The 26,383-nt window shown below is 47.5% G+C and overlaps 1 protein-coding gene across 36 annotated transcripts in view; it reads right to left on the bottom strand.

The window, feature by feature from the left end:
- PPP6R2 (protein phosphatase 6 regulatory subunit 2) overlaps positions 1-25,318 on the bottom strand; it is a 60,406-nt gene extending 35,088 nt beyond the window's left edge. For 14 of the 36 annotated variants that reach the window (XM_081591065.1, XM_081591059.1, XM_081591071.1 and 11 more), the window contains exons 1-2: positions 25,107-25,318; positions 9,044-9,171 (exon numbers count right to left, since the gene is read on the bottom strand). The gene's annotated coding sequence lies outside the window, so the exon portion shown is untranslated. Of the gene's footprint in view, positions 1-1,515; positions 1,678-7,156; positions 7,257-9,043; positions 9,172-25,106 lie in introns of those variants that run through there. The other 22 variants (XM_081591042.1, XM_081591027.1, XM_081591047.1 and 19 more) reach the window with 3 other exon arrangements.
- Between the last annotated feature and the right edge of the window lie 1,065 nt (positions 25,319-26,383).

Genomic DNA, 26,383 nt, shown 5'->3' with positions numbered 1-26,383 from the left:
CGTGAGGAGACAAGTGAAAGATCCGAAAAGAAGCAAAAGCCCCAGGAGGCTCCTCAGGAGAATGGAATGGAAAACCCGTAAGTCTCCTCTCCAAACCCAAGAAAAAGAAATCTTTTTCCAAGAAGGAGCTGGTGAGTAGTGATCCTGAAAAGACAGCTAGCACTGTAAGTCTTCCCAAAAGGAAGAACTCTTTCCCCAAAGGGGAACCAGACAGTGACCCTGAAGAGTCAGGAAACAAGAGTGATCCCAAGAAAAAGAGGAAATTCTCTTCCAAGGAGAAGCCACTCAGCAGTGGACCTGAAGAGGCTGCTACAGCAAGAGCTGTGGCTCCAAGAAGAAAAAGCTCTGAAAGCCGTCCCTGGAAAATCAGAACTGACACTTCCCTAGTGGGGCATAACCTGCAGAGATAGTTTCCAACCCACCCCCTGCTGCTGCTGCTGCTAAGTCGCTTCAGTCGTGTCCGACTCTTCGCGACCCCATGGACTGCAGCCTACCAGGCTCCTCTGTCCAGGGGATTTTCCAGGCAAGAGTACTGGAGTGGGTTGCCGTTGCCTTCTCCGACCCACCCCCTACAGCCCAACAGAAATTAAAAAAAAACACAAAAACCTGATAAACAGGACTTTATAAAAACTGAAAACTTCTGCTCTTTAAATGATATCATTAAGAAAATACACAGATAAATCACAGAAAGGGAGAAAGTATTTGCTCTCCATATCTGATAAAGCATTCTTTTTAAAAAAAATAATTTATTTTTGTTTTTGGCTATGCTGGGTCTTCATTGCTATGCAGCTTTTCTCTACTTGTGGAGAACAAGGGGTATGCAGGCTTCTCACTGCGGTGGCTCCTCTTGCTGCGGAGCAGGGGCTCTAGGTCACGTGGGCTCAGCACTGCGGCTCCCGGGCTCTAGAGTCTGGTGCAACAGCTATGGCGCACGGGCTTAGCTGCTCCGCAGCAGTGGGCTCTTCCCGGACCGGGGATCGAACCCATGTCTCCTGCAGTGGCAAGCAAATTCTTTATCACCGAGCCACAAGTCTCTGACAAAGTGTTCTTACCGAGACAGCATGAAGAACTTTGATAAAGTAATAATATGAAAAAATACTCAACTAAAAAAATGGACAAGGACTTCCCTGGTGGTCCAGTGGTTAAGACTCTGTGCTCACAATGCAGGGGGCCTGGGTTCGATCTCTGAACAGGGAGCTAGATCCTGCATACTGCAAGTAAGGGTTCACATGCTGCAACTAAGACTTATATTTTTTAAAATGGACAGAAGGTCTGGACACTTTGCAAAAGAAGATACAAAAATAGCCAATAAGCACATGGAAAACGATCACCATTGTTATCAGGAAACGCACACTAAGGGGCGCCACTGGAACAGCTGAGATTAAAACGCTGCCAACACCGCGTGTCCAGGAGGACGCAGGGTAGAAACTCACACACTGTGAGCAGGGCTGTAAAGGGCAGGACCGCCCTGGAGAATTCTTCACCAGTTTCTTATAAAGTCATGCATACACTTACCACGTGACCCAGCAATTCCAATCCCAGGTATTACTTTTTGAGAGCTGCTAAGTCGCTTCAGTCGTGTCCGACTCTGTGTGACCCCATAGACGGCAGCCCACCAGGCTCCCCCGTCCCTGGGATTCTCCAGGCAAGAACACTGGAGTGGGGTGCCATTTCCTCCTCCAGTGCATGAAAGAGAAAAGTGAAAGGGAAGTCGCTCAGTCGTGTCCTACTCTTCGCGACCCCATGGACTGCAGCCTACCAGGCTCCTCCTTCCATGGGATTCTCCAGGCAAGAACACTGGAGTGGGGTGCCACTGCCTTCTCCACCAAACACTGGAAGCAGCCCAAATATCTGCCAACAGGTGAAAGGTAAATGATGCTATACCTACAGTGGAAGACTACTCAGCAGAGAGGAGCAAGCACGTCTGTGAGGACAGATGAACCTAAAAACCCTGGTGAGTAAAGAAGCTGGACACAAAAAAGTAAAGCTAAATGATTCCATTTATATGTAACTTAAAAGAAAGCAAACTGAACCCATGGTGACAAGGAGACGAGTGGCTGCTTAGGGTCAAGGGCTACAGGAGAGAGTGACGAGATGGAGCTTTGGGGGTGATGTAAAAATTCTCTGTATCTTGATCGTGGTGGTATATTTATTAAAATTCACAGAACTACAAACATAAAATGGGTCCATTTACTGTATGTAAATTATACCTCATATAATATTATTATCATTCTTTTTTTTTTTTGGCTGCACATCACAGCACACAGAATGTTAGTTTCCTGACCAAGGATCAAACCAGCATTCCCTATAGTAGAAGTATGGAGTCCTAACCAATGGAGCCCCAAGGAAGTCCCTCAATATTATGTTTTTGTAATATTATTACAAGATATTTTATAATATTATTACGTCATGTTTTTGTAATATTCTTTTTTTTGGTAGTACTCTTAACAGTGGTTAAGAATCTGTCTGACAATACAGAAGATATAGGTTCAATCCCTGATCCAGGAAGATCCCATATGTTGCGGAGCAACCAAGCCAGTGCACAACCTCTGAGCCCACAGGCCGCCGCGAATAAAGCCCCTGCACCGAGAGCCCACGTCACACAGCAGGAGACGCCATCGCGAGCAGCCGAGCACTGTAAGCAGAGAGCAGCCCTGCTCGCATGGACGAGAGAAAGGCCAGGCCCAGCGGCAGAAAGGCCAGGCACAGCCACAACAGACAACACACTGGACACACAGTCAGAGAGAGGCCAAGAAATCGTTAAAACAAAGACTTAAGGCCAAATAGTTACTGACAAAACAGCTATAAAGCTAAGTGTAAGATTTAGGAAGGATTCATAAATTGGCGAGGCTTACTATAAAATAATCTGCAATTTACAAAAATATCTACAGGGTTTGAATAACAACAACAAAACAGAAAACAGCCTCACCCACGGCCCCTTTCGCCTCTCCGTCCGTCTGCAGCCTGACCTCAGTCTTCACACAAACCTCTCCAGCCTTCAAGGAGGCAGCAAACCACCGCCTACCACGCCCACCCAGAATCGCTACCACATCGCTACTCACACAAGCTCTGCATTATCCAGTAACATGATAAGGAACCCTAACACATCCTTTTTCCAAAAAATAATTTATTCACTTTGGGCTGTGCTGGGTCTTGGTTGCTGCATGGGCTCTTCTCTGGCTGCAGAGAGCAGGGGCTGCTCCTCAGCGCGCTGTGCGGGCTTCTCACTGTGGTGGCTTCTCGGGCACCAGGGCTTCAGCAGCTGCAGCTCTCGGGCTTTAGAGCAGAGGCCCAGGAGGGCGGCACACAATCTTAGCTGATCCAAGGTACATGGGATCTTCCCAGATCAGGGATCAAAACTGTGTCTCCTGCATTGGCAGGCAGCACTGAGCCCCCAGGGAAGCCCAGGAACCCTAATATGTCCTCAATCACTACTCACGTTTTTAAATAAAATAGAGCCGAGGTCAGAATTTTGAGGCATGTCAATCAGGAGAGGAGTATGTTAAGACAGTTGTCTTACTGAAGGAAAGCAAAGATCCTGTGAAGCTTGAAAAGTCAAACACCCATGACAAAAGGGTAAGTTCAAAAAGGTCACACACACACCAAAAAACCAGAATGTGTAACTTTTAATCAGAAGTAAAACAAAAATAATCTATCTGATGGAAAATAGAAAAGGAGATAGAAAAAAACGAAGTACTAGTAAAGGAAAATGTGAAACAAAATGGTAGAAATTAACACTAACATACAGCACTGTAAATTGACTACACTTCAATAAAAATGAATTTTAAAAAAGAAATTAGTACTAATAATTTTAATAGTTGTATAATATATGGAATAAACTAATCAATGCAAAAGAGTTTTCTCAGATTTAATTTTTAAAAAACAATCTCCAACAAAAGACACACTTTAGGGGACTTCCCCGGTGGTCCAGCGGTTAAGAGATCTGCCTGCAAATTCAGGCGGCACAGGTTTGATCCCTGGTCCAAGATCCCACATGCCACAAGGCAACTAAGCCCATGCACCACAACTTCTGAGCCTGTGCTCCACAATAAGAGAAGCTGCTGCAATGAAAAGACTGCTCACCCCAACCAGAGAGGAGTCCCTCCTAGTCACAAATAGAGAAAGCCCATGAGCAGCAACATAGACCCAATGCAGCCAAAAATCAATAAATTAAAAAAAAATTTTTTAAAGAAAAGCTCACCTTTGCTCATCTCATCTATTACGTATAAACCAGCACTGTGACTAGAAATAAAACTAAGTTACTCTCAAAGTCATTCACTTAGACTGACCATTACCTCACTGGCCCACCTCAGTACAGTTCTAGGTCACTGAACCAAAAATCTGTGTTAATAACATTCCTGAGCTTTGGTGGCTAGCCATGCACTTTATGAAACAGGTAATCTCATCAGTGGCATCCCTGAAGAGTTCACAGTGACAGCACCGGTTTAGGCGACCTCATCTCACTGCCCAGGGAACTGGTATAAACTGGTTCTAGAACTGTCACTCAGGTAACAGCTGCATACTTCTTTTCCAAATGCTTCTTGTATCCCAACAACTCCGTGCTCCCCTCCAAAGAGATGCTAGCATCCTCTCACTGGGCCCTCGCCTACCAGAAGGCTAACTTTCCTTCCCAAGATGACCCGGAGGCCCACCACCGAGAGCTCGTCTTTAGAACAAGGCACTGGTTCGTGACTGCGGCTCAGATCATGAGCTCCTTATCACAAAATTCAGACTTAAAACTGAAGAAAGTAGGGAAAACCACTAGGCCATTCAGGTATGAACTAAATCAAATTCCTTAGGATTATACAGTGGAAGTAACAAATGGATTCAAGGGATAAGATCTGATCGACAGAGTGCCTGAAGAACTACGTTCGGAGGTTTGTAACATGGTATAGGAGGCAGTGACCAAAACCATCCCCAAGAAAAAGAAATGCAACAAGGCAAAATGGTTGTCTGAGGAGACCTTACAAACAGCTGAGGAAAGAAGAGAAGTAAAAGGCAAGGGAGTAAAAGAAAGATATACCCATCTGAACTCAGCGTTCCAGTAGCAAAGAGAGATAAGAAAGCCTTCTCTTCCCTGATGGCTCAAACAGTAAAATATCTGCCTGAAATGCGGGAGACCTGGGTTTGATCCCTGGGTCAGGAAGATCTCCTGGAGAAGGTGGCTACCCACTCCAGTGGAGAATTCCATGGACAGAGGAACCTAGTGGGCTACAGTTCATGGGGTAGCAAAGAGTTGGACATGACTGAGAGACTAACACTTTCACTTTTACTTTCAGTGAACAATGCAAAGAAACAGAGAAAAACAACAGAATGCGAAGACTAGAGAGCTTTTCAAGGGAATCAGAGATACCAAGGGAACACTTCATGCAAAAATGGGCACAATAAAGGACAGAAACGGTGTGGACCTAACAGAAGCAGAAGATACCAAGCAGAGGGGGAAAAAACACACAGAAGAACTCCACAAAAAAGATCTTAATGACCCAGATAACCAGGATGGTGGGATCACTCACCTAGAGCCAGACATTCTGCCGTGTAAAGTCAAGTGGGCCTTAGGAAGCATCACTACCAACAAAACTAGCGGAGGTGACAAAATTCCAGCTGAGCTATTTCAAATCCTAAAAGATGATGCTGTTAAAGTGCTGCACTCAATATGCCAGCAAATTTGGAAAACTCAGCAGTGGCCAGAAGACTGGAAAAGGTCAGCTTTCATTCCAATCCCAAAGAAAGGCAGTGCCAAAGAATGTTCAAAAAATGTTCAAACTACCACACAACTGTGCTCATTTCACATGCTAGCAAGGTAATACCCAATATCCTTCAAGCGAGGCTTCAACAGAACATGAACTGAGAACTTTCAGAAGTACAAGCTGAATTTAAAAAAGGCAGAGGAACCAGAGATCAAATTGCCAACATCTGCTGGATCACAGAAAAAGCGAAAGAATTCCAGAAAAACATCTACTTCTGCTTCACTGACTATACTAAAGCCTTTGACTATGTTGATCACCACCAACTATGGAAAATTCTTAAAAAGATGGGAATACCAGACTACCTTACCTGCCTCCTGAGAAACCCAAAGAAGCAAAGAAACCAAGAAGCAAAACTTAGAACTGGACATGGAACATTGGACTGGTTCAAAATTTGAAAGGAGTACATCAGGGCTGTATACTGTCACCCTGCTTATTTAATGTATATGCAGAGTACATCATGCAAAATGCCCAGCTGGATGAAGCACAAGCTGGAATCAAGACTGCCGGGAGAAATATCAATAACCTCAGGTATGCAGATGACAACACCCTAATGGCAGAAAGTGAAGAGGAACTGAAGAGCCTCTTGATGAAAATGAAAGAGCAGAGTGAAAAAGCTGGCTTAAAACTCAACATTCAAAAAACTAAGATCATGACATCCAGTCCCATCAGTTCATGGCAAATAGGGAAAAAAATGGAAACAGTGACAGACTTTATTTTCTTGAGCTCCAAAATCACTGCAGATGGTGACTGCCGCCATGAAATTAAAAGGTGTGCTTGCACCCTAGAAGAAAAGCTATGACAAACCTAGACAGTGTATTAAAAAGCAGAAACATTACTTTGCCAACAAAGGTCTATATAGTCAAAGCTATGGTTTTTCCAGTGGTCATGTATGGATATGAGAGCTGGACCATAAAGAAGGTGGGGCACCAAAGAATTGATGCTTTCGAACTGGCACTGGAAAAGATTCCAGAGAGTCCCTTGGACAGCAAGGAGATCAAACCAGTCAATCCGAAAGGAAATCAACCCTGAATATTAATTGGAAGGATTGATGGTGAAGCTCCAATACTTTGGCCACCTGATGGGAAGAGCTGACTCACTGGAAAAAACCCTGATGCTGGGAAAGACTGAGGACAGGAGAATAAAGAGGTGACAGAGGATGAGATGGTTGGATGGCATCACCAACTTGAGCAAATTGGGAGACAGTGAAGGACAAGGAAGCCTGGCGTATTGCCGTTCATGGAGTCGCAAGGAGTCGGACGTGACTGAGCGACTGAACAACAACCAGCTCGTGAACCGGCGTGGTGACTCGCGCTATCTCTGCTTGCACCTGAGCCCCAAACACCTCAAGTACTCCTGTCATATCCTGACAACACCCTCCAGTCTCTCTGGAGCGCCAAGCAAAGTATTACCATTATCTTCCAGGCTCTTATCCAACAGCCAAATAAAGAAACTTCAAGTGTTGCTGCTTCTTTGACTTTTTCTGGTTAGTACAACCATCAGACAGAAGGCGGCTTCCAAAGAGAAACGCTGCCCATACGACCACACAGTTCCATGAACAGAACCCTTGAGACACGGACATTCTGTGGTAGAGACGGTTGCTAAGAGAAAAGGAGAATCTGACCACAGGTCAGTTTCAAGTCCTGGCTCTGCTGTGTGACCTGACCTCTTGTGTCTCGTGTCCTCACCTGAAAACTGGGGACAAGAAGCACCTCCAAGGAGAGCTGCTGTGAGGGTGACGCGAGCTGCCCAGTGAGGAGCCCGGAACAGGCCTGGCACAACCTGTCCTCGGAGGTACTGATGGCAGAGAGACGGAAACAGAGACAAGGCCACCTTGCCGCCGAGGCCGGGCTCCGCAGTGGCTGGGGGGGGGGCTCCACCTGCTCAGGGGAGGGACCAGGGCCTCCCCCGGAGCAGCCTCAGCAGCATCAGCTTCAGCGGCGTCGCACTGGTGGCTGAAGGTGGACGTGACGGAGGTTCTGCACTGCGAAGTCAACAGATGCTGTAGGCAAGGAGGATTCTGACTCTCCCAGAGAGTCAGTAGTTAAACATTTATCAACACACCACTGAAATCTCACTGGTCTGGAAAAAAAATGACAATGCGAGTCCATGGAGAGCAGTGGATGCCTGGACAATCAATCCATCCACAAACAAGGTCATGTCTATACTGGACACAGTCCACTGGCAGCGGCAGGAGGGAGACCCAGGGAAAGGGGGTGGCTGGCAGGAACAGAGGAGCAAAAGGCTAAAATCAGAAGTGAAAACACAAACATAAAGGTGACTTTAAATGATTACCAAAGAATAGTTTACCTAAGACTACACTGAACCATCTGGACTCTGGAAAAGCACCGTCAAAGCCCTGCCAGATGTAGAACTGGCCAGAACTGGCCTCCAGAACAGGGTGGACATGAGTCTGAGCAAACTCTGGGAGACAGTGAAGGACAGGGAAGCCCAGTGTGCTGCAGTCCATGGCGTCAAAGAGTCGGACATGACTTAGAGACTGAAGAACAAGTTCTCTTTCGACTTTTGAAGAGAGAGCTTAATTTTTTGCTTAAGTTTTATTTATCTACTTAGCTTGCTGCAATGGGTCTTAGTTGTGGCACTTGGAACCTTCGCTGCATCGTGAGGGATCTTTCATCACAGTGCGCGGGTTCTCGGCGCAGCACGGGTTCTCAGCGCAGTGAGCAGACTCTCAATGCAGTGCACGGGCTTAGTTGCTCCACAGCATGTGGAATCTTAGTTCCCAGACCAGGGATTGAACATGTGTCCCCTGTATTGCAATAGTGGATTCTTGCCCACTGGACAACCAGGGAAGTCCTCTTAGCTTAATTTTTAAAGCACTGAAGCACTCACAAGAAGTTACAACTATCGTTAATTTATCCAGCATCTAACTGGTTGCAATGGGAGAGCCCTTCAGGAGCTTCTATGACTGCTGGAGGCACAAGCCCTTCCCTCCCTCTTCACCGCCTGTATGGACTATGCTCTGATGCTGACCGTGCTCACATCTAAGCCCGTGCCACCTGCACCGTACAAGTGCCACAGGGCACTCCCCCCAGGACACACACATGACTGTCGCTGTTTTATCTGGATTACACTTTGGCCTAGAGAGACGAAGTCACTTTTCCACAACACAGCACCTCAAAACCAGACACACGAGGGTCAAAGAAACCCCTAAAGTCAGAAGACCATATTCACATCTTCAAAACTAAAATTTTTGTTGTCATCCATCCTTGAATGTCTCCTCATACCATGTATTTTAATATACCACACAATTAACGAGAATCAAAAACAATTCTTACCTTCTGAGGAAACTCCTTGTTTAAATTTTATATTTAGGCAAAATATAAAAACATTTGGGATTTTTTTCTTGGAGTATATGCAACTTTAAGAAAAAATTTTTCATTCAGTACATGTATAATCTCTTCACCTGAAAAATAAGAGAGGAAAAAAAGCTTAAGTTCTACATCTTTAAAGTCGACTCACCAAAATGATACAGAAAAGGAAAACAAAAGTCATTACCCTTACTGAGAATTCAGATTATCAGAACAATTCATGACCAAGGATCTAAAAACTCCCTTGTCCTTGCTTGTTCTACAGCGACTGGTACCAGTGATACACACCCATCCTCTAGCTGGTTAACCAGCTCAATGGCTGGAATTAAGGACATGAGAAGGATCTCTGTGAAGCTGTCCAGTTTCACGCCTACACACTATCAACATCAACAAACACACATCCTGATCACGAGATGACAGGACGACTTCCCCCACAACTTCCAGAAAAAAGGGCTCCAAAGCACTCCAGGTGGGACTGCTAAACATCATTTCCAAACAACGTGACTAGCACTCCTCGGTGAAAATCCTGACTTCAAGGTGTGTAGCAAAAACGTGGACCAAGAGCGCCCGGGGCTGTTCACTCTGTATTTGCATGGAAGTCATGATTTTACCATTTGAAAATCATACTTCAGCAATAAGGAGGGATGACCATTCTAGAATATAAGAGCCTTAAGAGACTGAATCATCAAATACAATACTTAAATCTTATTTGGGTCCAATTAAAATGAATCAACTTGAAGAGTGTATTTTTGATACTATTGAGGAAATCTAAATACAGACTGGTATTAGTTAGTACTAAGGAATTAACGCAAATCTCTTAGTTGCAAAAATAACATGGCCATTATGGTTTTAAAAATAAAAACCTCCCTTATCTGGCAGAAAAAATGAAGTATCCATGAGTGAAATGACATTATTTTTTGGACTTACTTTTAAAGTGTTAGTGTTAGTCGCTCAATCGTGTCCGACTCTTTGCGACCCCATGGACTGTAGCCTGCCAGGCTCCTCTGTCCATGGAATTCTCCAGGCAAGAATACTGGAGTGGACTGCCATTCCCTTCTCCAGGGGATCTTCAAATGCTCCATAAATACCTGAGCTTTTTGTTTCTTGAAAGAAGCTTCTTTTTTTGAGGTATAATTGACATATACTATTATAATAGTTTGGGATGTTATAAATACTTGCTAAATGAACAAATAAATGAAAGACTGGATGCAATGATGGGAGCAGGGGTGGAAAGGCACAGGGAGGGAGGAAGGGAGACAGAAAGAAAGGAATGGGTGGATTGGCTGGTGGAGATGACTGGATATCCTCTCAGAATTTTAATTCAAAACATGAAATGAGAATGAGCAATGTTAGAGTCCTAACAGTAAAAACAGAAATATGAACAACTGTTTTACAAAAAGATTGTTGCTGCTAAGTCGCTTCAGTCGTGTCCGACTCTGTGCGACCCCATAGACGGCAGCCCACCAGACTCTGCCATCCCTGGGATTCTCCAGGCAAGAATACTGGAGTGGGTTGCCATTTCCTTCTCCTTACTTTTAAAACACTTTACCAAAACACAAGAGCCAAACAAATATTAAAGGTGTAAGAGAGAAGAACAACATCAACAACAAAAAAAACGGCAAAGTGCTGATCACTGATAAAGCTGGGAAATGAGCACAAGGGTATTCAGTGTTTTCTGGTGTATTTTTAAATTTCATATAAAAAGAAAAAAAAAGTACTTGGAGTTGTGCTAGTAAACCAGCAGTAAGTCAATGTCATATCCTAAAACAGGAAAATAGTTTTTAAAACTGTGAAACAGAACAAAGGACACATCCTTTAAAATCGAGTCAGGAGGTCCAAAGGGGAGCCCTCACCCAGCACTACGGGGTTTCAATCACATACCCCCACGGAGGAAGGCTTCCGATTTGCCCAGCAACTCAGTCAGTAACAAATCATCAGCACCCTGAACTCTCATTTCCTCCAAGGGACTTTTGTTCAAAAGAGTCCCTCCCAACTTCCTCCTTTTTCTCTACATAGTAACCTTCGCCTTTTTTGTTTGGGAGACTTGCCTATGGCTTTTGCTGTTGCTTGGTTGTCCTGAACTGCTATTCTCGAACTCCCACCCAATTCAAAACTGGCTTTTCAGCACTTTATACAGTTTCAAAATAAAGAAGTATCTCTATAAGGACCCTCAGACCTGTTTATTTTGACTCTGAACAGGGTGCTTTTATAACACTGAATCTTCTTGACACATTCTCCTTAGTGTGAGTTGGAGGAAGCCCAACAGCCAGGACATGCAGGGTGCAGCTGGGGAACTGGGGGAGCGGCCGGGACATGGGGAGTGAGGCCAGGACATGGTGGTGGGGTGAGGCCGGGTCATGGGTGCAGCGGGGGAACTGGGGGAGCGGCCGGGACATGGGGGGTGAGGCCGGGACATAGTGGGGGGTGAGGCCGGGGAACGGGGGGGGGTGCGACCGGGTCATGGGTGCAGCAGGGGAACTGGGGGAGCGGCCGGGACATGGTGGGGGGTGTGGCTGGGGAACAGGAGACGAGGCTCCTCAGCAGGCAGGGACCCTGAGCACACACCCCATGCTCGCACTGCCTGGCAGCGCCACCCTCTCCCGCACCCTCCCACGGCAGGCACCCTGTCCTCCTGCCCAGATCGCAGCAGGCTCTCGGATCTCGTTGGCAGCCTGGTTTTCCTGTGACCCCTTTCTTCCAAGCCCTACTCCCACCTCCTTCCCTAAACACACGCACTCCCTGAGGTCCACACAGGCACCCCGAACTGGACAGGGGGCAGCACTCTCACAGGCCCAGCACTCACTTCTGTGCCTCCTAATGCCTTCATTCAAAGATCTGTTTTTGACACTTTTACTTCTGGCCGAGATGAAACAACAGGGACCAGATTTACAAATGAAATGGTTCTCAGGACACTGGCTACCTGGCAGTGAAAACAGTGATCCCTCAAGGAGGGAACAAGAGGAGCCCATTAACTGCCCAGCTTCCTGCCTGACAAGAGTTCTGGGTCACAGCAGAGGAACCAGGTGGGTCCAGCAGTCTCCGAGGGGAAGAAAGAGCGCTGGGAGTCCAAGGGGCAAGGCGCAAGCGTTCCCAAGCAGAGCACAGGGTGAGACAGAGGCGCAGACAGCGCCGAGGATGCGCCTGCTCCGGCCAGGTACTGCTCAGCCCAAGTGTGTGAGAACAGCAGCCAAGCCAAGGACTAGTGGGAACGATCCTCCAAGTTCACATGGGGTCAAGGAGAGTTACTCCTCCTCCCAGTCACGGTGGCTATCTTCCTAACTTCAGGGCATTGCACAAAGCATTCAGAAGACTTCCGCCTCAGTGGTGGGGCAAAATGAGACCTGGACTCAACATTACTGTGGTCCCACCTGACAAAGCCTAAAAGCCAGACCCACAGAATCTAGCTCAGCTGGTAAAGAATCCGCCTGCAATGCAGGAGACCTCGGTTCAATTCCTGGGTTGGGACGCGATCCGCTGGGGAAAGAACAGCTACCCACTCCAGTATTCTGGCCTGGAGAGTTCCATGGACAGAGGAGCCTGGCAGGTTACCGTCCATGGGGTCGCAAAGAGTCAGACACAACTGAGTGACTTTCACTTCACTTCACAGAATTAAACTGCTTCCAAGTAATTTAACAACATTCCAGAACAAAGGTCAAGAATATTTATAGAAAACAAAAATACCCAGCATCCAATAAGATAAAAATCACACTATCTTGGCATCCAATCAAAAATGACCAGATATGCAAGGAAGCAGGAAAACACAAACCAGAGTCTACCCAGAAATGACACAGACAGTAAAATTAATAGACAAGGACGTTAAGCAGCTGTTGTAACTGTATTCCACATGTTCAAAAACCTACAGGGAAAACGAGACATGTTACAGAGAGACACGGAAGATATACAAAGACCCAAAGAGAATCACAAACATACTCTCAATCCAACAAAAGGGAGAAAGAGAGGACAAGGGGTCAGCCTCAACCCCAGGGCATGGCGGGGTGCTGGGAGCTGCCTCACTCTCACGGCACCCCTACTCCCCCCACCCACCCCGCACTCCTATTTCCTGACTCACTGCCAGTCTCTGCAGTGGACACCTCAGCACATGGGCCTCTGGCTGAAATGCCCTTCGTCCACCTTCCTTACCTGGCAAATTCCTATCTGCCCCTCAGGTTCAAAATTCAAAGACAACCACTTTTATCAGGCTTTCTTGAGTCCTTCCTCAGCACTATTACAAGAGAATCAACACACTATAATCTAGTTTTAAGTATTTTTTATTTATCTTCGATCATGAAAAAAATATTTAAAATATTAAAAAGTCCAGAGAAGAACATAAAACTATCCATGTATTGAGATCTAATGAATGTTAACTATTTGCTTACATATGGAGATGGTATTAGTCGCTCAGTTGTGTCTGACCCTGTGGACCCCATGGACTGTAGCCCGCCAGGCTCCTCTGTCCATGGGATTCTCCAGGCAAAAATACTGCAGTGGGATGCCATTCCCTTCTCCAGGGGATCATCCCAACCCAGGGATCAAACCCAGGTCTCCCACATTGTGGACAGATCCTTTACTGTCTGAGACACCACGGAAGACCACTGACATATGTCACCTACTTAAAAACATTTCTAGGAGTTCCCTGGTGGCACAGTAGGTAACAATCTGCGCCACAGAGACCCGCCACAGCAAGGCCCTGGGGGGCACCCACTCCAGCACACAAGTGAGACCGGTAGGCAGTGCCTGCCTGGACCTGTTCTCAGCACCGCACTCCTGGGAGAACCAAAACCAAAGGCAGCAGGGCAGGGCACGCTCTAGGCTGAGACTGTTTGTTCTGGCTACACTGGGTCCTCATTGCTGTGCATGGGCCCTTTCGAGCCGGGGTTAGAGGGCGCTGCCCTCCAAGTGCGATGCGCAGGCTTCTCAGTGCGGTGGGATGCCTCGTCGAGCAGCGCGGGCTCTAGGGTGCAGGAGTTTCAGGAGTTGTGGCACATGGGTTTAGCTGCCCCAAGGCATGTGGGATCTTAGTTCCCGGACCAGGAGTCGAACCCGTGTCCTCTGCATAGGCAAGTGGATTCTTAACCACTGGACCACCAGGGAAATCTCTAGGCTGAGACTCTGGAAGGAAAAGTAATGTTAAATAGGCAGCTAAAAAGCAGTGCCAAATAGGCAGAAAAACTCCCCAACAGCACAAGGTGGAAACCAGGGCAATGAACAGAGCTGAGTCCAAACAGGAGCACAAAAGGACTAATTTAAGGAACACTGATGCAGGGTGACGCCTACCCTAAGAAAAGAAGCAACAGGAGTCACTGTCACGGGGACCTTCTTACTAAGGGCCAGCACCCCATGAGCCAAGTACGACTCAGTGCAGGAGGCAATCTGCCACCAACCCCAGGTCACAGGTGAAACTGCGGAGGCCACAATCGTGACAGGACCAGCCCAAGGCCACGAGGTTACTGTCAGCTCTAGAACTAGAACCCAGACTGTCTGACAGCAAAGTCCATGTTCTCAATCTCTACACGATACCAGATTCTGGCCCAGATTCTAGTTGATACAGGGGGAGAGGAAGGCATCAAAGAAGATGCAGTAGGGCTGCCTGAGACGAACGGGATGGAAGCAAAGGCACGACCCACGGCTGGACGGTCCAGGGTGTCACCCAGCGGGCCCTCCGAGTAGAACGGCCCGGGGCTTCCCTGGGACGAGCCGGAGTCCGGCAGTGGCCGTGGAGCACAACCTTCTGAGTGCGCTCGATACCAATGAACCGCACCCTTTTCAAAGAGTGGGTCTCACAGGACATGAATTACATCTTAATGAAAAAACATGCGCACTCAGTGGGCTGACAGGTAGGAGTCAAGTTCCCAGAGGAGAGCAGACCAGAGGCCCTAAGGCCCCAGGAGCCACAGCTCGCCCCCCACAGAGAAGGCAGCTCTGCGGTGCCCCCAGAGGAGAGGCTGGGGGAGCTGGGAGAGACCCCACAGGACTGTCCTCAGGAGTCAGGACAGGGATGTGCTCAGCGACAGCTTCCATGAGGAAACCTGCTGGAGCTTCACTCCTTTTAAGTTACTGACCACAAACCTCATGTGCACAAAGAACACAGCCCGGCGAGCCTGCTTCCTCTTGGAAGCGAGCTTGCCTCTTCTGAGACGACTAGGACAGATGCTGGACAGACATGAACTCTGCACAACCCCTCGCATCAAAAAGCAAGTGTCCCTGCCCAGGACCCCCAGTCACCACAGCTGGGGAGGGATGGGGTGGCTCCAAGTCTCAGCTCCGAGAGGCCTCACAGCCTCTGCTCTCGCCCCCGAGGAGCCCTGTGGCCAGTGCGAAGAAGCCCTTCCCGCCTCCCTAAGGATGACTGAACCCCGGGGAGCCCCGTCTCGAGAGGAGGCCCAGCTGACCACCACAGAGCAGACAGGAGCCAGCGCCACCCAAACTGGGCTCAACCCACAAACTCAGCAAAAACAGTCATTTGAATCATTCTCTTCCCTCCCAACCCTTCAACATCCTTATCCCCCTAATTCACAGAAAAAGCACATGGTCTCAAGTGGAACCCTCCAGTCTTCAGCCCACCAAATCTGCAACCCGAATCACAGTCCCTGCCTCCTGTCATTACAGTACAGAAAGGGCCTTGCTCCTGCCAAGACAAACCACTGCACCCGCGCGCTCACTCTGCCCTTCACACCTTCTGGTCTGCCAGTCTCTCCTCCCTCACTGTGCACACGCACAGGCGTGCACACCACCACCCCATAGGTGTTTCTCCAGTCCTGCTCACAGCAATGCTTCCCCAAGGGACAGCCGGCTCGCGCCGTCCCCTCCCATCCAGCTCCTGCACCCACCATGCCACCAGACTGTTTCTACTGAGGAGGTCAGTGCCCACCCAAGACTACCTCCCTCAGCATTTCACGGCCTGACACACTGGAAGTAACAGCATGTCTTAGCTTCCTTGACGCCACACCCTCCAAGGTCGTGTGGCCCCAGAGCCACACTCTGTCAGCTTCCACTTCCTCTGCTCAGTCCACCCGTGAGCACCTCCCAGTGTCAGCCCTGTCTCCCTCCTTGCCCTCTGCTGCACAGGTATTAACGCAGAGTTTAAAAGTGCAGCTCTCTGAGTTCTGGTTCTAGAAAAACTGGAGCAGCTATATCACACTAATCTTCCTGCTGATAGTAAGTATAAACTCTAAACAAAACATAACAACAGCTATTTGAAGATACCAGAGACCCCTCAAACACATGCAGCGAGTGGAGGAAACACAGTCGCTGAAAGATCGAGCCCCAGAGCTCCGCACTGAGGAGCTCCTGACGCAGTGTCGACCACAGGCAGAGAGAGGTCCGATTCCAGGGCTGCCAGGATGGCTGAAACTGAATGGGAAAATCAAAAAGAGCAGTGCACGCATGTACTCAGTCATGTCCACCTCTACGAAAGTGAAAGTCGCTCAGCTGTGTCCAGCTCTGTGTGACCCCATGGACTACAAAGTCCATGGAATTCTCCAGGCCAGGATACTGGAGTGGATAGCGTTCCCTCCTCCAGGGGATCTTCCCAACCCAGGGATTGAACCCAGGTCTTCCACATTTATAGGCAGATTCTTTACCAGTTGAGCCACCAGGGAAGCCCAAGAATACTGGAGTGGGTAGCTGTTCCCTTCTCCAGGGGATCTTTCCAACCCAGGGATCAAACCCAGGTCTCCCGCATTGCAGGCGGATTCTTTACCAGCTAAGTCCAACTCTATGCAACCCCACAGACCTCAGCCCCCTAGGCTTCTCTGTCTGGGGGATTTCCCAGGCAAGAATACTAGAGTGGGTTGCCATTCTCTTCCCCAGGGGATCTTCCCAACCCAGGGATTGAACCTGCATGTCCTGCATTTGCAGGTCAATTCTTTACCACTGAGCCACCAGGGAAGCCCAAGACGAGTAAGGTCTGAGGACTGGATGTAAGACATGGTGACTACAGTTAATAACAAGGCGCTGAAACCTGCTAAGACAAAACTTAAATGTTCTTACCATATATATGTATGTGCATATATATATTGGAGAAGGCAATGGCACCCCACTCCAGTACTCTTGCCTGGAGAATCCCATGGATGGAGGAGCCTGGTAGGCTACAGTCCATGGGGTCGCTAACAGTTGGACATGACTGAGCGACTTCACTTTCACTTTTCCCTTTCATGCACTGGAGAAGGAAATGGCAACCCACTCCAGTATTCTTGCCTGGAGAATCCCAGGGACTGCGGAGCCCGGTGGGCTGCCGTCTATGGGGTCGCACAGAGTCGGACACGACTGAAGCGACTTAGCAGCAGCAGCATATATATATTAAGACGGCGACAGTTGTGACAATTAACTAGATGGGAAGAATTCCTTCACAACGTATACATTTATCAAATCATCACAATGTACTTTTAATATATTAAATTTTTATTTGTCAATTACACCTGGATAAAGCTGGGAAAAGAAAAAACTGAGCAGAAAACAGCTGCTGTGAGATGAAAGAGCCAAGCCGAGATGCGGCAGCTGTCTAGCACTGTGGAGACAGAATTCAGAGGTTAAATTTTGCTAAACTAGATGGGTTTTCTATTAAAACCTCAGAAGGGCCATGCCTTAGGAGTAAAACCCATGTTCCAGAGCTAAAAGCTATGCCCTAAAACTTAGAACAAAACCAAAACAGATCTACTCTAGAAAAGTTTTGACAGGATTAAGATCATCTTCCAGTCATTTAACGGCCTGCCCTAACAAAACTCAACACTCTTTAAGGAAAGATAACCTAAAACAGAGTTTCTATCATACACTACCCACAATGTCCATTTTGCAATTAAAAAAAATTATTACACATGCAGACAAGAAAAATGTTACCCATGATCAAGAGAAAAAACAATCTACAGGATGCAAAAATGACCATATATTGAAACTGGCAGAAGAAAACTTCAAAACAGTAATTATAAATATGTTAAAGGATTTTAGGAAAAGGGAACAGAAGAAATGACAGGTGGAGAATATTAGCAGAGAAATGCAAACTTGAAAGGAGAACCAAAAGGAAATTCTGGAACTGAAAAACTCAGTGAAAGTGAAAGTGGCTCAGTTGTGTCCGATTCTTTGCAACCCCATAGACTGTAGCCTCCCAGGCTCCTCTGTCCATGGGATTCACCAAATCAGAACACCAGAGTGGGTAGCTGTTCCCTTCTCCACAGGATCTTCCCAACCCAGGAATCAAACCCAGGTCTCTCACATTGCAGGCAGATTCTTTACTGTCTGAGCCACTAGGGAAGCCTGAAAAACACAGCATCTGAAATTAAAATGTCACTGGATAGAATTAATAACAGAATGGGCACAAAGAAGAAAAGCAGTGAACTTGATGACAGACAAAAAGAAAATATGCAAATGTAAACAAAGAGAGAAAAACTAATTTGAAAATACCAACACATTCAAAACCTGTGGGACAATATCAAACAGTCTAAAATAAATACCAGCAGAGTTCCAAGAGAAGAAAGATCAGGAGGTAAAAGAAATGTTTAAGAGGCAATGGCCAAAAAGTTTCCAAAGGTGATTAAATACATCAACCCACAGATCCAAGAAGGATAAATACAGAAACACCACACCTAGAAAATTATACCCAAATGGAAAAAAAGTTTTTAATACAGAATTTATTTAATAAAAATAAATACATATCTTAAACACAGAAGGAAAAAGGATATCGGGTGAACAAAAGAAAGAATGACAGCAGCCTCTTCATCAGAAACAGCAGAGGCCAGAAGACAGTGGAGTAAGGGCTTCCCTGGAGGTCCAGAGGTTAAAACTTCAAATTCCAGTGCAAGGGTCAGGTTTGATCCCTGGTGGGGGGCGCTAACATCCCACATGCTTTGTGGACAAAAAACAAAACAAAAACCCATAAAACAGAAACAATATTGTAACAAATTCAATAAAGACTTTAAAAATGGTCCACATTAAAAAAAAAAATCTTAGAAAAAAACGGAATAGTTTTTTCAAAGCACTTAAAAGTAAAAAAAAGCTGTCAACCTGGAATTCTATATTCAGCAAAAATACCTTTCAAAACTGAAGGGTAAGTAAAGACTTCTTCAGACCAACAAAAATGGAGTGATTCTGTCCCCAGCATACCCACAACATAAGAAATACTAAAGGAAGTGGTTTAAGCCAAAGGAAAATGATCCCTTATAGAAATCCAATCCACAGAAAGGAATGAAAAACTTCCCAACTCATTCTTTGGGACAGATTGGTATTACACAGATACCAAAACAAAAAATATCATATGGGGAAAAAAGTCATACACAAATATCTCTTTATGAATATATATATATATATATATATGATATATGCAAAAAATCCTTAACAAAACACTAGTAAACCAAACCCAGCCGCCTTTTCTTCTTTTTTGGGCGGGGGCACCGTGCCTGTCAGCGTGCGGGGTCTTAGTGTCTTAGTTCCTCGACCAGGGAATTCCCCCCAGACCCCCACATTAAGGGCATTTATCCAAAAATGCAAAGTTACTTTAACATCTGAAAATTAATTAACACAACACATTATACTGATGGGGCTTCCCTGGTGGCTCAGATGGTAAAGAATTTGCCTGCAATGTGGGAGACTCAGGTTTGATCCCTGCAGCGGGAAGATTCCCTGGAGAAGGGAATGGCTACCCACTCCAGTATTCTCGCTTGGAGAATTCCATGGACAGAGGAGTCTGGCAGGGTACGGTCCATAGGACCACAAAGAGTCAGACTTGACTGAGCGGCTAACACTTTCACTTTCATTACACTGATAAGACAAAGGACAGAAACCAAATAATCATCCCAACAAATGTAGAAAAGGCACTGGACAAAATCCAACACTCTTTCATGGTAAAAACATCCCATAAAACAAACTAGGGGGCAACCTCCTCAACCACTGAAGACCCACTAGCATCACTTCTATTCCACATTATATCAGAGATCCTAGATGGTACTACAAAGAAAAAGAAACAAAAGGCATGATAATTGTAAAGGAAAACTGTCTTTATTCACAGATGCTATGATTATGTAGATAGAATACAAACCTACCATGAGAACTGATAAGTAAACTGAGCAAAGTTGCAGGATACATGATCAGTATACATAAACCAACTGTGTTTTTGCACATGAACAAGAAACTGAAAAAATAATATGAAAATATTTTAAATAACATCAAAACTATCAAATACTTACAAACATACTGAATGAAAACTGTGATCTTTCACACCAAAAATTACAAAATGTTGCTGAGAAAAATTAAGGAAAATTTAAATAAATGGAGAGATGTACCATTTGCACAGAAGACTCAGTTAACAACTCAATTCTAAAATTGATCTGGACTTCCCCAGTGGCTCAGTGGTGAAGAATTCTCCTGAAATGCAGGAGATTTGGGTTCGATTCCTGGGTTGGGAAGATCCCCTGGAGAAGTGAAGGGCATCCCACTCCAGTATTCTTGCCTGGAGAAGCCCATGGGGCAGAGAAGCCTGGCAGGCTATAGTCCACGGGGTTGCAAAAGAGCTGGACACAACTTAGACTAAACACCACCACCACCGATCTAGAGATTCCATGTGATCCCAACCAAACTCCCAGCAAAAATTCATGTCCAAAGAAGAGCTTATTCTAAAACTGGCAAGACAGTTTTGTAGAGGAATAAAGATGAAAGTCTTATACTACCTGAATTCCAGACTGACCGTAAAATCACAGCCATTAAGATAGCATGGTGTTGGCACAGGATAAAAAAATAGACCAATGGAACATAATAGAAAGCCCAGAAATAAACCTGCATACACATGTTCAATTAATTCATAACAAAGGTTCCAATGCAATTTAATGAAGAGAGTCTTTTCAACAAAGGATGCTAGAATGATTACATAATTCATATGGGGGGAAAATGTACCCTTTTCCACTACACACAAAAAAGACGCAAGATGAATCATTCATAAAGGAGATCAGTATTTGCCTGGAGGTGGAGAGGCAAAAAAGGGTGGGCAGGAGGGATCCCAAAGGGACATGAGGAAACTTGGGAAATGATGGATACATTCACAATCTTGACTGTGGTGATGATTTCACAGGTACGTGCATATGTCAAAAGTTACCAAATTTTACACTTTAAACACGTGCAGTTTAGGGACTTCCCTGGTGGCCCAGGGGCTAAGACTCTGCCCTCACAATGCAGGGGGGCTGGGTTCAATCCCTGGTCAGGGAACTAGATCCCACATGCCACAACTAAAAATTTCACATGCCACAAGATCCCATTTGCTGCAACTAAGACCTGGCACAGCCAAATAAATAAAATGGACATTTTTTTTTTTTAAATATGTGGTTTATTGTATGTCATTTGTATCTCAAGATGGCTGTTTAAAAGAAAAACAGTACTCATAAACTCGAATACAAAAGCTACCACTATAAAGCTTCTACGAAGACAAAAAAGCAGACGGTGTCTTCACAATTCTGATGCAGGCACAAGTTTCTTACAACATATGACAAACAAAAAGAAAATACTGACAGATTTTTACTTCACCCAAATTAAAATTTTCTCCTCATAAAAAGGTACCATTAAGAAACAAATAGGTTGAGACTTCTCTGGTGGGCCAGTGGTTGAGAATCTGCCTGGCAATGTAGGGGACTCAGGCTCCACCCTTGTTGAGGAACTAGGATCCTATGTCGCACAGGGCAACTAAGCCCACTCACAGCACAACACTCAGCCCGCACATGCTGGAACCCATAGGGCAACTACCAGAGAGCCCATGTGCCACAACTTGGACCTGTCACAGCCAAATAAATAATTTTTTTCAGAAAAAAAAGAATCAGGCAAGCTACAAAATTGGAAAAAACATTAAGCCCTCACTTCCTCTCCTCCTCCCACTCCCTCACTGTATATGTATCCACATCATAAAAGACTTAACAACCAGAATTTTTTTTTTTTTAATTCCTAAAACTGAATAATAAAGACAATCCAACAAAAAGCGGACAGAAGACCGGGCACTTCACAAGAGATACACAAATGGTCAAAAAGCACATGAAAAGTCACTCACCATTGTTTTGTTTATTTATTTATTTGTTTTTGGCTGTGCTGGGTCTTCCTTGCTATCTGGGCTTTTCTCTAGTTGCAGGAAGCAGGGACTACCCTAGCTTCTCACTGCAGTGGCTTCTCTTGCTGCAGAGCACAGGCTCTATAGAGCACATGGGCTCAGAAGTTGCAGCTCCCAGGCTCCAGAGCACAGGCTCAATAGTTGTAGTGCATGCGCCTAGTTTGCTCCACAGCACGTGGGATCTTCCCTGATCAGGGATCGAACCTGTGTCTCCTGCAGATTCTTTTTGGCAGGCAGATTCTTTACCACTGACCCACCCGGGAAGCCCCACCATTGTCATTAAAACCATAATGAAACACCACTACCACCTGAATTAAAATTAAAAAGACTGATAATATCAACTGTTGGTATGGATGTGGAGAAACTAGAACTCTCATACATTACTAATAGGAGTATAAGATGGTACCAGTTTGGAAAACTGGCAGTTTCTTAAAAGATTAAACATTAATCTATACTATGACCTAGCAATTCCATTCCCACACATTTACCCCAAAGAAATAACACATATCCACAGAAAAATGTACAATAAACTCAGTGACTACTTACAACAGCCAAAAGGTGAAACCAACCCAAATATCAGTAAGAAAAACATTTTCACACAAAGCAATATTATTCAAATGAAAAGCACAACTGTAGATAAAAAAAATCAAAATCATTATATTTCAAAAATATACTGAGCAAAAGAAGACAGACACAGGGATTTCCCTGGTGGTCCAATGGCCAAGACTCCATGCTCCCAATGCAGGCAGCCTGGGTTCTATCGCCGGTCAGGGAACTGGAGCACACATGCCACAGCTGAGAGTCTGCAACTAAAGATCTTGCATTCCTCAACTAAGACCCAGCACAGCCAAATAAATGAGTAAATAGAGACGTACAAGACCATATATTGTACTTTCTGGCTCCATTTATACAACACTGAAAGACCTACAAAATTAGTCTTAAAAAATAGAAATCAGAATCAGAAATTGTTACATTTCAATTTTGAAGGATGGCTTTAACAACTAAAAAGGGACACAAAGAAACTGCACTCACTCCCAACATCTTGTCTCTTCCTCTGTTATTCACCTGTTGATGGCACTCCCCAACTCAATCGGCAGCCTGGGTCCCCTCACAACCCAGAGTCAACAGCCTACGAGGAACAGATAACTGGAAGGCCAACGTTTTAACCAAGGCTCTGAGTGTCTTCCCTTTACCCCAGCCACATATCAGTCTTATCCAGGTTCCTGGAGGAGGTCCAGGATCCTTGCATGTGCTGCCCCCTTAGTCCACAGCAGGCTCTTCTTGCCTTCCAGGGTTTAGCTGACATTAGAGAAGCCAAAAGGGAAGAAGACAAGACAAAAAGGAAGGGACATGAAGAAGAGGTGAACAGCTGAGAGTACCAGTGAGGACTCAGGCCTGAGAAGCCAAGGGCAGGGCAGGAAGAGGCCACCGGGGTAAGTGAGTGAGCGAGTGAAAATTGCTCAGTGGTGTCCAACTCTTTGAGACCCCATGGACTGTACAGTCCACGGAATTCTCCAGGCCAGAGTAACGGAGTGGGTAGCCTTCCCCTTCTCCAGGGGATCTTCCCATCCCAGGGATCGAACCCAGGTGTCCCACACTGCAGGCGGATTCTTTACCAGCTGAGCCACCAGGGAAGGGGGGAGGTGACAGGTGGATAAAAGAGTAACAGGCTGGAGAAGGCCCTACGGACAAGGCAGGTGAGTGCAGGGACAGAACGGGGGCGGGGCAGAGCGAGATGCAGGGACTGAGTGGAAGTGGCACAGTGGACGAGCTGCTGGTGACAGACTAGGGGGTCAGCAGCAAAGTGGGCGTGGTCAGTAACAAGTCGGTGGGCGATGTGGGGAGTTAGGCTGTGAAGACACTACGTGGAAAGCGGGGTTGTGTGGAAGACCTCACAGTGATGGTGCGAGGACATTCAAGGGGCCTGCAAAGTGTGTAAGGGAAGGCGACAGGTGTGAAGAAGAGGTGATGGAGGAAGAAACGGGGCAGTGAAACGGTACTAAGAGAAGTCGCTCAGTCGTGTCCGACTCTTTGCGAACCATAGACTGCAGCCTACAGGCTCCTCCGTCCACGGGATTTTCCAGGCAAGAGTACCGGAGTGGGGTGCCATGAAGGAGTAAGGAGATGACAGATGGAGACAGGTGACTGGAGACACAGGAGCCCTAACAGTGACGGGAAGGGGACAGTGAGCGGAGAGGAGGCAGTGCGCGGTGAAGGGGACAGACGACAGGGGGCTCAGGGGAGGGGAGCGCCACACGGCCAGGCAGGAGAGGCGACGCGGGACACAGGCCGTCCCGGGAGGCCGGGAGGCCTGACGGGGAGTCTCGCCCGCAAGTGGGACACTGACTGCGGGGGCCCTGGCAGCACAGGGGAAGGAAGGGCAGAAATGCGAAACTTCCTGAAAGGGAGGCGAGTCTCTGGGGGACCACTGACGGGGGGACTCGGCCGGGAGGGAGAGTCTCTGGGGGACCACTGACGGGGGCACTCGGCCGGGAGGCGAGTCTCTGGGGGACCACTGACGGGGGGACTCGGCCGGGAGGGCGCCACAGGTGGGGGGTGGCCGCTGCTTTGGGGGCACTGAGGGGGTCGAGGTGGGAGGGCACTGCCGTGGGGGTCACTGGTGCGGCGGACGTTAGGGAGCGAAGGCTACTGCCCCGGGGGCGCTAAGAAAGCGGAGGGGTGGACCCCGGCGGGAGGTCGCCGGGGGGCGGACGTGGACAGAATGTCAGTCAGGGGTGGACACGTGTAGAGGACATGGACGGGGCGGGCGCTATCGGGGGAGGGCTGACCTCGTGGACACTGAGCTGGGGGACGCTGACAAGGGTGGGCACTGACAAGGTGAGCTTCACGGGGGCAGCGACGAGCGAGGGGCGGACGCTGACATGAGGACACTGACGCGCGGGCCCCGCTAGCTCCGGCAGGCCAGCACCGCCGGCCCTGAGCCGCGGCCGCACTCACCTGCCCCGCGGGCCGGGCGTCGCGGCGGCTCCTCGGAGGCCCGGGTGGAGGCCAGGGACCGGGCGGAGGCGAAGCCCGGGCGGCCTGGGGTAGGCCGCGCGCACATGGGCCCGGCCGGGCTAGGCGCCCACAGACACTGCGCCCACAGATCCGGCGCGGCCTGCCGGCGCCTCAGGACCGGCTCGGGCCGCAGGCCGCGCTCTGGTCGCTCCAAAATGGCGGTGGAGGCGGCCGGCCGCGCGCACGCCGGGGGCGGGGCCTCGTGCCGGGGTGGGCGGGGCCTCAGTGTGGGTGGGGCGACTGCGGGCGGGGCCGCGCTGGAGGGGTGGGGCCGCACGTGGTGGGCGTGACCGCGGGGGTCGGACGGGCCTCGAGAGGTAGGGGCGAGTGTGGCTTCCTCCTCTTCTGGCTCCTCTAGGTAACCATCTCATCCTCTGTCGTCTCCTTTCTCCTCCTGCCTTCAATCTTTCCCAGCATCAGAGTCTTTCCAATGAGTAACTTCTTCGCATCAGGTGGCCTAAGTATTGGAGTTTCAGCTTCAACATCAGTCCTTCCAATGGACACCCAGGACTGATCTCCTTTAGGATGGACTGGTTGGATCTCCTTGCAGTCCAAGGGACCCTCAAGAGTCTTCTCCAACACCACAGTTCAAAAGCATCAATTCTTTGGCCCTCAGCCTTCTTTATAGTCCAACTCTCACAACCATATATGACTACTGGAAAAACCATAGCTTTGACTAAACAGACCTTTGTCAGTAAAGTGATTTCTCTGTTTTTTAATATGTTGTCTACGTTTGTCATAGCTTTCCTTTGAAGGAGCAAGTTTCTTGTAACTTCAAAATGGATCTGATCCCTGGATATGCTGAGCCTTGTCAGCAGAGGGTGCTGGAGAGGTTGCCAGAGAAGGTTTGCTACAGGGCTGCTCCGCTGGCGTCAGGGGCCGCTTCCCTGGGGTCCCACATTTGCCTAGACAGCTTCCCCAGAACATCTTTCCCAGGTAGACCGCAGGGTGGATTTCTGGCAAGTTCTGTAGGGTGATCGTTCAGGAAATGGGGGTTAAAAGCGTCAATCTTACAACCAAGAATAGGTCCAGTAGGCAGTTTCAGAATTGGGGCCAGTGCTTGCAATGCTCAGGCTGGTTGTCCAGCTGTGAGAGCCGGCAACCCTCAGCCTGATCATGATGCTCTTCTGGGGTCAGCTAGGTCTCCCCTCCCACCCACCCTGAGTTCCAGTCCCTCCACTTCTAACCGGAGCCCCTCTCCCGGAAGCCCTAGTATT

This window comes from Giraffa tippelskirchi, chromosome 4 (genome assembly GCF_054371585.1).
Source record: "Giraffa tippelskirchi isolate mGirTip1 chromosome 4, T2T-mGirTip1v1.2.pri, whole genome shotgun sequence".
Taxonomy (NCBI): domain Eukaryota; kingdom Metazoa; phylum Chordata; class Mammalia; order Artiodactyla; family Giraffidae; genus Giraffa; species Giraffa tippelskirchi.
The sequence above is the reverse complement of the archived record's forward strand: the minus strand, read 5'-3'. Positions and strand labels throughout refer to the sequence as shown.